The 15,551-nt window shown below is 47.9% G+C and overlaps 1 protein-coding gene across 2 annotated transcripts in view; it reads right to left on the reverse strand.

The window, feature by feature from the left end:
* Positions 1-15,551, reverse strand: part of GFOD1 (glucose-fructose oxidoreductase domain containing 1) — a 114,682-nt gene that overhangs the window by 28,948 nt on the left and 70,183 nt on the right. The gene's annotated exons all lie outside the window — the stretch shown is intronic.

The following is a 15,551-nucleotide window of genomic DNA, read 5'->3' on the forward strand; positions in this document are numbered from 1 at the left end:
CCTGCAAAGTTAGATTACTGTGTCCTTTTTACAGATGAGGAAAACAAGGCTAGTATATTCAACCTGCGAGAGGTCATAGCGCCAACCACCGGGTGAGGATTTGAACTCAGGTCTGAGCGCCCACCGGCTTTCAAAGGCACCTCTCAAAGGGAGTGCCACACTGAGGGTCTGAGAGCTGGACCAGCAGCAGTCACCCACAGGACACGCGGCCTTTCCCAGGAGCTCGTGCCGAAGATTCCGGGTCCCCTGGTGTGGGAGGCTGAATGACAACATCCTAATCCCCAGAATCCGTGAGTGTTCCCTCATACGATGGCAAGAGGGACTCTGCAGATGTGATTGAGTTAAGGATCTTGAAATGGGGAGATTATCCTGGATTATCCAAGCCAGTCTGATGTCATCACAGCGTCCTCATAAGAAGGAGGCAGGAGATTCGAATGAGTGGGAGGGGATGTGTCATGGGAGCAAGAGAGGTTGGAGTGATGTGAGAAAGCAGTCACCAGGGAATGCAAGCAAGGCAGCTTCTAGAAGCTGGAAAGGTAAGTGGATTCTCCCCTGAAGCTTCCAGAAGGAACACAGGCCTGTCAGCACCTTGAATTCAGACTTCTCACCTCCAGAACTGCTCAGAGAATAAGTCTGTGTTGCCTTAAGCCACCAAGTCTGTGATAATTTGTTTCAGCAGCCATAAGAAACTCACAAGGCAGAAGATGCTTCCTGTCAGAGGGAGGGATATTTACAGGCTCTTGGGTGGCAGTGACCACAGTATGCAGTGACTCACGGAGGACCCACGCCTTATGAGCCACGGAGAGGCTCAGCTGGAAACAGGTGCTCATGGAAGGACCAAGGCACTCGTGATTGTCACTTCCGGAGCCCACGGCAGTGACTGGGGACCTTGGGCCCCACAGAGGCCAGACTACAAAGGGAAAGGGATGTCAGCCTTCAGGTCCCTCCCTCTCCACCTGAGGACAGCCACCTGCTGTGAGAATTTATCCGCACCTTCACTGCATAGCTTCTCACTTCTGCTGTCACTCCCAGACCCTGTATCATCTCAGGGGCAGGTGCTGACATATCCCAAAAGGGTGGGAGCCAGCGCTATATCATGAGACCCAGAGGTGGACCACAGGGGAGACCTGGGGACCCTGTGACCAGCTGGCAGGGCAAACATTCGCCTGCAGCTACTTCCATGGTAGAAGCCAGCACAAGGGCCACCTGGGTGGCTCGGTCAGTTAAGTATCCGACTTCAGCTCAGGTCATGATCTCACGATCTCATGGTTTAGGAGTTCGAGCCCTGCATGAGTTCAAGCCCCACCTCAGGCTACCTGCCATCAGCACAGAGCCTGCTTGAGGTCAGAGCCTCTGTCTCTGTCTCTCTCTGCCCCTGCCCTGCTCACGCTCTCTCTCAAAAATAAATAAAGAGTAAAAAAAAAAAAAAAAGAAAGAAAGAAAAAAGCAGCAGCAGCCAACACAAAACAGAAGAGCTGTGGGGAACAGGGAATATACATGGCCAAATACCAACTCAGTCATAGGAGTTAGGAAAAGACAGTGGTGTTGTCTCCTGGCCCGTATGGCATCTCCCTGAAGTGTCCTTTGACTTGATTATGGTGGGGGGGGGGGGGGGGACAAACATTTTCATATTAATCATATTTTACATTAAAATGAACACAGACATGGGGCACCTGGGTGGCTCAGTTGGTTAAGCATCTGACATCGGCTCAGGTCACGATCTCAAAGTTCGTGGGTTCGAGCCCCACGTCGGGCTCTGTACTGATGGCTCAGAGCCTGAAGCCTGCTTCGGATTCTGTGTCTCCCTCTCTCTCTGCCCCTCCCCCATTCATGCTCTGTCTCTCTCTGTCTGAAAAGTAAACATTAAAAAAACATTTAAAAAAATGAACACAGACATATCTGGAACTGAATACAAAGTCTGCATGAACTTTTAAAAGAAGAGATTTCCTACTACAGACCATGTCCCTAGATACTCCCTCTGTCTCCCAAAGTACGCATTCCCTTTTCGTTGTCCTTAACAAACGTGTCAGAAGAAAGTCCGAGAAGCCTGGTTTAGGGAAAAGTGCCAAACACTGGAGCCTTCCCAGCTGTGTCTGACTCCTGGGGTGGCCGGCAGTTAGCTGTATCACGTTAGTTACGGAATATATATTATATATTGTTAATATATATGCTCATATATAGTTACATAATATATACTATATAACATGTGTAGTATATAACATATAATATGTAATACACATACTATATGTTATATAGTATTATGTTATATAATGTTATATAACAATACCTATACACATACATGTATTTTACACGTATACATGTTAGGTCAGTCATGTCTCTAGGCCTGTTTCCTCATCTGTACAACAGAAATAAGAACTCATACTAGTTTTGACTAACGGGCTTCCCTGCGCTCAGAAAGGAAGTAATTCAGGACCCCAAAGCCTGGAGGCAGAACACGGCCCTACTGGGCAATGAACCGCCCGCTCAGGATGCCGGCTCTTCAATGGCAACTTGTCTACCCCACCAGTCAGGGCTCAGGCCAGCCGGTGGCCGTCATCAAGCACAGGGCCCCAGAACGGGAACCAGAGAGGGGCATTCTGGGGCTCAGGGTCGTTTTGGGAAGCCTCTCTGTTGACGAAGATGCCACAGACACCAGTCAGCTCTGCTCCTTCTCTCCTGGTTCTCCCAGCGGAAAGCGTGAGCTACTTAACGGTAATGCTGGGCGCTCAAAACACACAGCTGGACAAACGCTTTGGACAACGGGCATTATTTTTAATAACGTGAAACACGTATCTACCCTAGAGCCCAGAAATTCCACTCCTAGAAACGTAACTGAAGGGAAATGAAAACCTATGTCTACACAGAAGACCTGAATGTGAATGTTCACAGCGACTTTTTTTTTTTTTATACAGTTAGCTCCAAACTGGAGACAACGCAATGTCCCTGAGCAACTGAGTGGATAAACATATTACGCTACACCCCCAAAATAGGCTATTCGACAATAAAAAGAAACAAACCAATCAGACATGCAACAATGTGGAGAGATCTCAAAAAATATTACCCTGAGTGAAAGAAGCCGTATGCAAAGGGGTACATCCTATGTGATTCTAATTATAGGCAACCGTAAAACAGACGAAAGCAAGCTATCGTGACAGAAAGCACATCGCTAGGTGCCTGGGCTGGGAGGGCGGAGTAGGGACCACAAGGTCACACGGGAAACCTTTTGGAATCGTGGGAATGTTTCATATTTTCAGACTGGGGTGGTGTTAAGTAGATAGATATATTTATTAAAGCTCATCCACTGTACAATGAAAACGAGTGCATTTTGTTACATGTAAACAACACCTCAACAAATAGAAAAAATTGAGAGACAGAAGGGGGAGTAGGGTGGTGGAGAGAAGAGATGGAGGGAGAGAGGGAGGGGGAAAAGGGAGGGGAAAGGGAGGGGAGAGGGAGGAGGGCGGGTGGGAGGGAAACGGGGAGACAGAGAGGTGTCTGATGTCTTCGATGGCACGTTCCATTTGGGTAAGGCCAACGCATCATTTTCCCTTCTCCTAAAATCCTTCCCACAATTGTTCCCATGCTCGCTAAGAAACAGACTTTCATCCCAAAGGAAACCGTGGCAACACTGATTTCTTTGTTTTTTAAAGGAGGGTAGAAGACCTCCAGCCTTTGGACACATTAAAGACAGCAAAGACTTCATGGAAGGCGACGCCCCAGAGAGGACACCGTACAAACTATGACACTGAAACAGACACAATGCCTGGGCCGACATTCGACTAGCACACAACACTCACAGTGGAGGTAGGAAAAAAAAAAAAAAATTAAACACGGATTTATCAGTCGGCAAGTAGTTGTTGGCCTGAGATTCCCAAGTATCTCCTCATCACCCAGGACCCCTCCCCACCTCCTCATGGTCCAGCAGTTTGGTGGCTTGGCAGCTACCAGACCAAGACCCTACTCTTAGCCCCACGGTGGCTTTTGTATGGTAGGTTGGTGCCCGGCCATATTGGATGGGGAAATATTTCAAAAGCCCTCCTCCGCCTGAACAATATAAATTACGAATAATCGGCAAGCATACGGTGATCAAAAGAACATGCATTTTGTCAGAATGGAGTCGTGTCAGTGGAAAAAACCCACAGAAGTGGGATGTTTTTAGTCATATGCCATGTAACACACTTCAGGGATTTTTCCACTTGGAAGCGCTTTGACCCGAATTGCAGACTTGTATCTTGCTTCCAGACCAACATTTTAAATGAAGGGAAGGGGAGGGATCTCGGAAGAACAGAAAGAAAACCACGTCTGGGGACTGGAGGCCAAGGATGAGATGTGGGAGCATGAGAGGCCCTCAGAGAGAAACAGAGCCCCCCTCTTCTGCGGGGCCAAGGGAACCCAGCTCTCCACCCTATTAAATAAAGTGAGATGAGAGAGAGCCCTGTTTGTCAGTCCTTATAACAATTAGTCATTGATGCTCAAGTATTGGGGACGCGGACAGACAACAATGGTGTTCTGTCCAATATCTTCAGCAAGGATTAATTCTCCTTAACAGGTGTCTGGAGAGCCAACCCCAGCATCGTGCACTTGTGCAGACCAGCGGTTGTGCTGCTGAAGAAAATAATTTCAGGTTTCAAATTTCTTTATGTGAAAGAGGGAACCTTTTAATGAGGATTGTCTGCCTACAGAGGTTAGCCTTGAATGAGGTTAGAGACTCACTGTGCCTTAATAATATAAATTTGAATCTTCAGGGCATAAAAAAAAAAGGGAAAAGAAGGCTGTTAGAAAATAAAGGAGAGTTGGCCGATATGACTTCAGGTACAAGGGGAAGACTTGTTTGGACCCTGATTTGAGAAAGCTAACCGTGAGATGACATTCTACAATCAAAGAAACCTGAATGTGAACTGTGTGGTAGGTAAAAGCAGGGAATTTTGTTAATGGTTATGGGTCCCAGGGTGAGTTGGTGGCTATTTAGAAAGGCAAGAAAGAAAGCAAAGGGAGGAAGGAAGGAAAGAGAAAGGAAGAAGGAAAGAAAGAAAAAAGGAAAGAAAGAAATCAACAGATGCTACGTTAGGTATTTACAGGTGGAATGTCAGTACTCTGGATGGTCTGACACTGTTTGAAATTTCACAGAAACATTAACAATCTGAAAACGGAAGTAGGAAAACAGTTCATTTAGAACAAGGCCGAGAAGGATGAAGTGCTTCAAAATAAACTTAAGAAGTAAACTTGCACTCTGAAAACTAAGCAACACTGTTGAAAGAAATTAGCAAAGATATAAGTAATGGAAGGACTTCCTGGGTCCTTGCGGCAGAAGGCTTCATATTGTTAAGATGGAACGCTGTCCAAATTGATCTACGGATTCAATATAATTTTGACCGAAATCCCAGCTACCTGTTTTGTAGAGATTGGCCAGCTGATCCTAAAATTCATATGGTAAGGCACCCAGAACAGTAAAAACAATCTTAATAATTTATTTTTTTATCTTAGAGAGAGAGAGAGTGTGTGTGTGAGCAGAGGAGGGGTAGAGGAAGACAGAGAGAGAATCTCCATGCCATGCGTGGAGCCTGACATGGGCTCTATCCCACAACCCTAGGATCATGACCTGAGCCGAAATGAAGAGTCAGACGCTCAACTGACTGAGCCACCCAGGCTCCCTGAACAGTAGAAACATTCTTCAACAAGAACAAAGCTGGAAGACTTGTAATTCACGATTTCAAACTTACTACAAGGCTATAGTAATCAAGATGCTGTGGTAATGGCATAACCATGGGCAAATCGATCAACGGCATAGAACTGGGAATTCAGAAATAAACCTGCACATGTATGGTTAATTCATTCTCAACAGGGGTGCTTAAGGGCATTCAATGGGGAAAGAATAGTTTTTCAAGTAATCCTGAGACCACCATATATCCACATGCAAAGAAGCTGGGTGTTTAGCTTGTACCCTATGCACAAATTAACTCGAAATGGATCAAAGACCTAAACGTAGGAGCTAAAAATATAAAACTTTCAGAAGGAAACACAGGAGTCAAACCTTGAGACCTTGCAATAGCAGACTTTGACAGTAGCGTCTGAAATACGTGAGCTTGAACCTCATTTCTGCCATTTTCTTGCTGTGGCCAAGTGGGTGGCCTGATTTCCCTGAGCCTCAAAGGGAACAAAGATACGATCATCATCACGGCGCTGTTAGAAGAACTATACCAGGCACCGCTCTCCTGACAGCTCCCAGAATATGAACTCAACGCCAGCTAACTGTTGGGCACGTTCTCAGTACAAGAACATGTAAGCTACAGAGTGAAGCTATAAGTGGACTTGGGTGCTAGGGTTAAAATCATGTCATTTCAAGATTTAAAAAAAGAACTTCCAATTTACAAAGCTCGGTTTGAATTGTCTGCAAGAGGTCGTTTTCAGGAGATCTGTAGCACAGAGCAGCTTTCAAGTTTTAAAGGCCCCAAGGGACACTTGGGTGGCTCAGTCGGTTAAGCGTCTGACTTCGGCTCAGGTCCTGATCTCACAGTTTCGTGAGTTCGAGCCCCGCGTCGGGCTCTGTGCGGACAGCTCAGAGCCTAGAGCCTGCTTCGGATTCTGGGTCTCCCTCCCTCTCTCTGCTCCTGCCCCGCTCACACACTGTCTCTCTCTCTCTCAAAAATAAATTAACATTTAAGAAAAAAATTTTAAAGGTCCCAAGAGTGGCACGCGGGAATCCTCTGGGTTGAATTCCACCTGAAGACGTTGCTTGTGGAGCACCCGGTGTTTTAAAAATTTTTAAATGTAGATGCTTTTACATGGGTTACTTCACCTCAGTGAACCACACGCTCCACCATTCCCTATCATCTAACCTCGAGCCCACCCCACTTATTTGTATCATTACCTGGTTCCTGAAGGGGATTACGTTTCTCAACTCTGTGTCAAACACTAGCACATCTCTGTTAGTTAACCAACCTTCTTCCTACAAAGTGTGAAGAGCCTCTCTTCTTTTAAAAGTCTTTTTAGGGGCACCTGGGTGGCGCAGTCGGTTAAGCGTCCGACTTCAGCCAGGTCACGATCTCGCGGTCCGTGAGTTCGAGCCCCGCGTCAGGCTCTGGGCTGATGGCTCAGAGCCTGGAGCCTGTTTCCGATTCTGTGTCTCCCTCTCTCTCTGCCCCTCCCCCGTTCATGCTCTGTCTCTCTCTGTCCCAAAAATAAAATAAACGTTGAAAAAAAAATAAATAAAAGTCTTTTTATTTTTATTTAATTTTAATTTATTTTTAAAGTTTTTTTTTTTTATTAAAAAAATTTTTTTAAGAGAGAGAGCGCATGAGAGCGTGTGCACACAGGGGAGGGGCAGAGGGAAAGGGAGAGAGAGAATATCAAGCAGGATCCACACCCAACACAGAGCCCAACAGAGGGCTTGATCCCAAGACCCTGAGATCTTGACCTGAGCCGAAATCAAGAGTCGGACGTCCAACAGACTGAGTCGCCCAGGTGCCCCTGAATATGTGTTTAGATATCTTTACTAATGTAAAATATGAAGTTCTAAACTAGATGAAAGGATAACATAGACCAGTGCTGCCCCAGTAGAAATGTGACAAGAAATGCAAGCCACATGTGTGATTTTGAAGTTTCTAGCAGCCACATGAAAAATGTAAAAAGAAACAAGGGATTTTGATAACACCTTTTGTAGTCTACTGCATCCAGCATATTATCAGCATGTAATCAGTATAAAAGTTTGAGATGCTTTACCTTCTTCCCACCCACGTCTTTGAAATCTGGCGTGTGTTTTATACTTACTTACATCTCAGCTTGGAATGGCTACATTTCAAGGGCTCAATAGCTCCATGTAGCCCCTGGGCTCCTGAACTGGGCAGAGAGAGATACAGCCAACAATAAATCATGCAGTATAAGACCTTAAGGGGAGGAGGGTCTTCTGCAGGAAGAGAATATCTACGTTGGAAAGTACTGAAGTGGCAGATTCTGGGGCTTTGGTGGTCCTGGTGGCGGCCATGGTCACGTCGACGCTTACGACGAGTGAAACTGAGACCACGTTACTCCAGGGCAGGGGGGGAGGGGAGGATATCCAGGGCTTCCATCTCTGCTGTTGTTTCCACTTGTATCCTTTGTATTCCATGCGTGCTGGGGGTGAGGTAGGGCAGGTTGAAAAAGAAGTAAACAGAACGGAATAGAAGGTGGGGTTGGTAGACCACCGTCCCTAATATTTATCGCTGCCTCAAGTCCTGGCCCCAACTCATCAATGGTTCTCAAGGTCCCCAGGCCAGGGAGTTGCCGGTGCGGGGATTTTTCCTGCCCTCCCTGACTTCGCCTCTCCAGCTTCTGAGGCAGCCTTCTCGAGCTCCCAAGAACAGGCCTTCTGCTCCTGCTATTCAAGGAATATTATGTTCTCCCAACTGTGATATTTTGGGCCTTTTTGGCAGGAGGTGGGATGGGCAGGGGTGGAAAAAACTCACGAATGTTCTCTGAACAAGGAACCAGTAAAGCACAGACATCTGGCTCCAGGATTTTGCTGGCTCCAGGGATGTCACCGTAAACCCACTAACACTAATTGCTTTCACGTCTGCTCCCATTTCTAGTGGAAATAAAATGCCTCTCTGGCTAATGGAAAATGAAACACCCAATGGCTGTTTGTTTACCATGTTACATAACAGCTCCCTGTACCTCCAGTCCTGCCCCCAGCCCTCATCCTGAAACCCTCTGAAGGATCTCTTGTCCAAGACCATAAGGACTCCACACATTAAGGGGAACAAGGCTCAGAAAGGATACCTGCATTCCTGCTAGGGCCCTAGAACCCCTTAATCCTAGACTAAATGGATGAGAGGGGAAGGAAGAAAGAAGAGAGACAGCAAAGGGAAGGAATGCTACTTTTTTTCCCAATGCGTATTTATTTAGTTTTTATTATTGTTTTTTAATGTTTTTTAATTTCTTATTATTTATTTTTTTATGTTTTTATTTTATTTTTGAGAGAGAGAGAGAGAAAGAGACAGAGCATGAGTGGGGAAGGGGCAGAGAGAGAGGGAGACACAGAATCCGAAGCAGGCTCCGGGCTCTGAGCTGTCAGCACAGAGCCCGATGTGGAGCTTGAACCCACGAACCGTGGGATCATGACCTGAGCCGAAGTCAGACACTTAACCAACTGAGCCACCCAGATGCCCCAATCCTACTTGTTTTTAATTCATGCTTCCATGAATATTTTGGGTCTCCTTACTTGACCTAAATACAAAGATCTGAACCTCAATTTCTGAAGTCAGTTTGACTGCCAAAGAAAAGAAAATATAGGTCCAGCTGAGACTGGGATTTAGGGAAATGGCTCTCCACCCACTGGGTCTAATACAGCTGTCCTTTAAAATGATTTACTTTTGGGGGCGCCTGGGTGGCGCAGTCGGTTAGGCGTCCGACTTCGGCCAGGTCACGATCTCGCGGTCCGGGAGTTCGAGCCCCGCGTCGGGCTCTGGGCTGATGGCTCAGAGCCTGGAGCCTGTTTCGGATTCTGTGTCTCCCTCTCTCTCTGCCCCTCCCCCGTTCATGCTCTGTCTCTCTCTGTCCCAAAAATAAATAAAACGTTGAAAAAAAATTTAAAAAAAAAAATAAAATAAAATAAAATGATTTACTTTTGTAAGTCACTGGACAGCCTTCTTTGACAGTCCTGTTCCAGCTTGGTTGACTGTGTTTACCCATTAATTACATAACGTGGTAATGAGTACTTTATCTATCTCCCACTGACCACTGGCAGGACTGCATCTTAAGCATCACTTTATGTCCAGTGCCTAGTGGCAAATCATAAGAGTAGTGGAGGCCCTGAGCTGTCCCTCCCCACCCCCAAGGATTGCAGTAACAGAACCATTTGTTGTTAGCTCGGCACGCGGTGGGCAAGAATAAAACTACATTTCCCAGTATCCTTTGCTGTTAAGTGTAGCCATATGACTAGGTTCCAGCCAATAGGGTATGAGTAGAAGTGTGATGTGTAGATTTCCCATGGTGCCATTCAACATTTCCCATCTTGCTGTGTGGATCCCGTGTTAGGCCACGTTGGCGAGGACAACACCCTAGGGATAGTAGAGCAACAAGACAGAGACCCCTGGATCCTGGATAACATAGCTGCCAGATGGCTTTCAGAGGGACTGTCATGTGGGGCAGAAATAATTATTTCAGATCTGGGTTACAGTAGCTGAAATTGTATGCTGAGGACTTATTTGTTGAAGAGGAGAAAGGAGAACACCCATACGAGAAATAATAATTCCACCGTGATGGTTATTTTGTAGGTCAACCTGAATGCACCACAGAGTACCCAGACATCTACTCAAACATTACTCTGGGTGGATCTGGGAGAGTGCTTCTGGATGAGATCAACATCTGAATTGGTAGACCGAGTAAAGCAGATAGTGCTCCCTGGTGAGGGTGGGCCTCATATAATCAGTTGAAGACCTGAATTAAAAACAAAAGGACTAAGTCTTTCCCTGCCTTTGGACTGGAACTGAAATATTGGCTCTTTTTTGGGTCTCAAACATGCCAGCTTTGGACTAGAACTCACACCACTGGCTCTCCTGGTCCCCAGGCTTTCCCACTTGGACTGGAACTATGCCATTCGCTCTACTGGGTTTCTACCCTGCTGACGGCAGATCTTGGAACTTCTCAGCCTCCATAACCATGTGACCCAATTCTTTTCTTCCTGGCAACCATGGGTCCGGCTAAAAGCTAATGGTTCTGCTCCTAGAGAGGAAGACAAGAACTGATTAGGGGGAGGGGAGGGATAGCCAGGGGTCTGTGCTATACCTGTAATTCACCAGGACCCGTGCTAGTGCTAGAGACGGTGATGTGTAATAAGATGCAGGCTTGCCCACGGCCAGTGGGAGAGAGACAAGGGATTGTGTAATTACACCATCTGTGACATCTCCCACTCTTTCTCTCTCTCTCTTTCTCTGCCCCCTCTCTATCTCTATCTCTCCTATCGGCTCTGGCTCTGTTTCTCTGGAGAACCTTGACTAATACACCTACGATTTGGCTTTCATTGTGGAGAGCCAGCATCCGGCTGATGAACAACCTCACATCCCCAACCGCTCTATGTGCCCCCGGGCTGCAAAGTGCCGTCTTCCTCATCACCTCCTTTTGCTATATGCTGTCTCCTCCCCCATGGCTGGATACAGAGCAGGGCCTCTTGACCAGATCCACTTAGACTCTTGGGATAAAGATCACATGAAAAACAAAGCCCTCTGTCGTGTCCCTTGGGAATGCCTTTGAGCCATTCGGTTACGACGGCTGAAAAAATGGTCCAAGACGGCCAAGTCCGAAGGGCTTATCTTGGAATCAAAACCTTCTTCGACGCAGAGACTGGGTTTTGTATAAACACCTTCTGCGAAGCTATGAAGTTCTATGTAGCAAACTTTAGGGAAAATTGAGATGAGATGGGGCTCGGGGGAGCAGCTATTACAACAGGGTTTATTTAGTCAGATGGTTTTTCCTGAGTCACTCCATTTCATCAGGAGAGAAGTGCAAACACAAACCCTCTGTCTAACGTCGACAGTGAGGAAATAAATAGGGCGACTCCAGCCCCAACCGCCTCCCTCCTCACATGCGCCCAACGGACTCGCCAAGATTGCCCAACCAAAGAGCGACAGTTGGACAGTTTGCAGAGTATCTCTTCCTGGGTCACCTCCCAAAGGATGGGAACGCTTGGCTTTGCTCCCAGGAAAACCGCCATCTGGCAAAGGTATGTGAGAAATGCGCCCTTCCCTACCGACCACTGCAGAAGAGAGTGGCCAAGAGCCCTTCAAAGTGGCGTTTGTCCCCCATGTGGAGAGTGTTTATGAACCGACACATTCTCTCTCTAGCTCCGGAAATAGCCGCCTGATCAGAACACAATTGAACGCGACCTTGGGCCCAGCTGTGGTAGGCAGAGGTTAATTTCCTTTCCCGCTCAGGGCAGGACCCAGTTCCAATTGTCTCGCTTTGCCTAATTAAATTTTCTGCACAATGTAGCAAGTACCTTATCTTGGACAGTGAGGCAAAAGCTCCCCCCTCGTTCCTCCCTGCGGTTTAAAGTGGAAGTTTGATAAAGGGCACATTTTGCCTTAAAAAAACACACACAAAGCAGCATTAATGGTGAGGAGAAAGTGCTTTTTCTACTGGTGGCTGTTATTCTGGTAAAAATTTATACTCGCCTATGAAGACCGCCCCCCCCCCCCCCGCCACGTGACCTGGCAGGATGGAAAGATAAAGCAGCCGCGTAAGGGAGCTCAGGTGAACGACTTAGGACCCGAAAGAAAGTAGGCCAGTGGGTTGAAATAAAATCCAGCCACGAGCAAACAAGAGGTTTAATAAACAGGAGACAATCTGCTGTCAGCACAGTCCCCGGGCCCTCTGCCCCTCAACGCTTCCCTGGCCAGCGGTACCCCACACTCACCTGGCTGAGACAGCTCTGGAAACGGAACAGAGGGGCTGATACATTTGCTCCCTTACATTTTCATTTATTTTGGAATGACTTTATGGCTCTTAGAAGAAAGGATCCATATTCCTTTCTTTTCTTTCTTTTTTTTTTTTTAATTAAGAAACGCAGAAAAATCTGAAAAGGGAAATGAAACTTGAAATCCCACCACCTGTCAAGAATCGATCAGGAAGTTAGGTGACTGTACCCCAGTCATCTCTTGACACACACACACGGGGAGGAAGACGGGAGCACACCCCGCACTATCTTTAATAAAGAGGATTTCATCATTTAAAAGTCAACAGACAGAAAAGAAGTGGAATGAAGCAGCATCTGCTGACTTTCCGAGATAATACAGATTTCCAGCCTGGCAGGATTCTGAAGGCGGGGCGAACGTCCAAGGCCAACTGAGGTAAGGGATATCAGAAAGGCAGATAACACAGGGATATAAAGCCCCAAACCCTAAGTGATTTGATGGTGTTTTCCTTGGCACTCTGGAGAGATGCCTTCAGCTGAGATAAGAGAACTCTGCTCTGGGAGCCCAGGGCCCGGGCTCTCACAGTGCGGCTGGCTCACCCCGGGTCCGGATAGATTTTCTGACCTCTGAAGAAGGGAACATCGGGGCACCTGAGTGGCTCAGTCGGTTGAGCCTCCGACTTTGCCTCAGGTCATGATCCCACAGCTTGTGAGTTCGAGCCCCACGTCAGGCTCTGTGCTGACAGCTCAGAGCCTGGAGCCTGCTTCTGCTTCTGTGTCTCCCTCTCTCTCTGCCCCTAACCCACTCACATTCTGTCTCTGTCTCTCTCAAAAATAAATAAACATTAAAAAAAGTTAAAAAAAAAAAAAAAAAAAAAAGAAGGGAACGTCTACCTAGCACCCGGTGAATCCAGAAGGCAACAACGAAGTGTGGGAAGAAGGATGGGAGTCACCTAACATGCCGGCAGGAGAAAAGTGGGAACCAATTGGGAAGCTCAGAATTAGTGTCAGGGGAGTCCCTGGACAGGCCAATGGAGGTCTGGCACTTGGGATCAAAGAAGAGAAAGAAGGAAGAAGGAGAGCATAGGAGAAAGAACCAAAGCCTTACCTACCCCAAACGCCACCCCCACCCTCTGCCTCAGGGAACTAAGGCCAAGTAATTATTCACACAGCAGAGCAGTGTAACTGCCAGGAGACAGTGGGCAATGCTTTCAAAGTGACTGGGACCTCCTACATCACAGCCTGGGGAAGCCTTGAGCTCTCCCACAGGAAGAGCCCAGGGCCCTACAAACAGCTGAGTGTGTCTGCAGTCCTGTAAGCTTGCTGTCACTGTCTGACAGCACTGGCAGAAGGAAAGAAGGAAGGAAGGAAGGAAGGAAGGAAGGAAGGAAGGAAGGAAGGAAGGAAGGAAAAGGAAAGAAAGGAAGGAAGGGAGGAGAGGAGGGAGGGAGGGAGGGAAGAAGGAGGGAGGGAGGGAAAGAAGGAAGGAAGAAAGGGAGGGAGGGAGGGAGGGAGGGAGGGAAGGAAGGAAGGAAGGAAGGAAGGAAAGAAGGAAGGAAGGAAAGAAGGAAGGAAGGAAAGAAGGAAGGAAGGAAGGAAGGAAGGAAGGAAGGAAGGAAGGAAAAGGAAAGAAAGGAAGGAAGGGAGGAGAGGAGGGAAGGAGGGAGGGAAGAAGGAGGGAGGGAGGGAAAGAAGGAAGGAAGAAGGGAGGGAGGGAAGGAAGGAAGGAAGGAAGGGAGGGAGGGAGGGGAGGGGAGGGGAGGGGAGGAAGGAAGGAAGGAAGGAAGGAAGGAAGGAAGGAAAGGGGAGGGGAGGGGAGGGGAGGAAGGAAGGAAGGAAGGAAGGAAGGAAGGAAGGAAAGGGGAGGGGAGGGGAGGGGAGGAAGGAAGGAAGGAAGGGAAGGAGGGAAGGGAGGAAGGGAGGAAGGGAAGGAGGAAGGGAGGAAGGACGGAGGGATGGAAGGAAGGAAGGAAGGAGGGAGGGAAGGAATGGAGGAGAGGAGGGAGGGAGGGAGGGAAGGAAGGAAGGAAGGAAGGAAGGAAGGAAGGAAGGAGGGAGGGAGGGAAGGAATGGAGGAGAGGAGGGAGGGAAGGGAGGGAGGGAGGGAGGGAGGGAAGGAAGGAAGGAAGGAAGGAAGGAAGGAGGGAGGAAGGGAAGGAGGGAAGGAGGGAGGGAGGGAGGGAAGGGAGGAAGGGGCCAGCAGAAGGAAGGCTCCAGGCAAACTCAGACCTTGGATCGGAGAAAACAGCTGTGAAAACAGCAGGCTCCAGCCCTGACTGGATCAAACCCAGGGCTGTAGGGCCTGCCTCCTCTATTACCCAGCGAGGACCCACACAGACGTCAGCTGGCCGTCCGCATGCGGTCGTGACTCGCGGCCTGCTCACACGCAATGATAGAGTGTCGCCTGGACGATCCCCTTCCCACAGGGGAAGGCCTGTTGTCGCAGACTGTGAGGGGCACTAGGCATGAGCATAAAAGAGTACCCCGGTATCTCCTTCTCTTTGATGAGCTGGGACCAGGCCTTTCCCCAACCTATCCGGTGACATCACTTCCAGTGAGAAAAGTAGGGGAAGCCTTTGCCTCTGCGTGGACTCTGAACACGGCTTCGGAGTCAGGCTGACCAGTCTCAGTGTTCTAGCTGTTGGAGTCAAAGTCTTTCCATTCCCTGTGCCTCCGTTTCCTTGTCCGTGAGATGAGGGAAATACCAATCGCCACCTTAGAGCTGCTGCAGAGGACATGGTGCTCACAAAGTGCCAAAAGCCATTCCAATAGAGAGTAAGGCCACCCTGACCATTACCATCAGTGCCCAAGTGTTATGGGCTAAATCGTATCCCCCAAAATTCATGTTTTGTGTTGCTAAGCCCAGGACCTCAGAATGTGACCATATTTGGAGATAAGGTCTTTATATATATATTTTTTATGTTTATTATTTTTGAGAGAGATAGCATGAGCGGGGGAGGGGCAGAGAGAGAGAGGAAGACGGAGAATCCAAAGCGGGCTCTGAGCTGTCAGCACAGAGCCCGACGTGGGGCTCGAACTCATGAACCGCGAGATCATGACCTGAGCCGAAGTCGGACGCTCAACCGACTGAGCCACCCAGGCACCCCTGGAGAGAAGGTTCTTTTAAAAAAAATTTTTTTTTTAACGTTTAATTTATTTTTGAGAC

Source organism: Lynx rufus, unplaced genomic scaffold (genome assembly GCF_022079265.1).
Source record: "Lynx rufus isolate CCGP_SWC_20201006 ecotype Redwood Valley unplaced genomic scaffold, mLynRuf1.p SCAF_6, whole genome shotgun sequence".
NCBI classification, from domain to species: domain Eukaryota; kingdom Metazoa; phylum Chordata; class Mammalia; order Carnivora; family Felidae; genus Lynx; species Lynx rufus.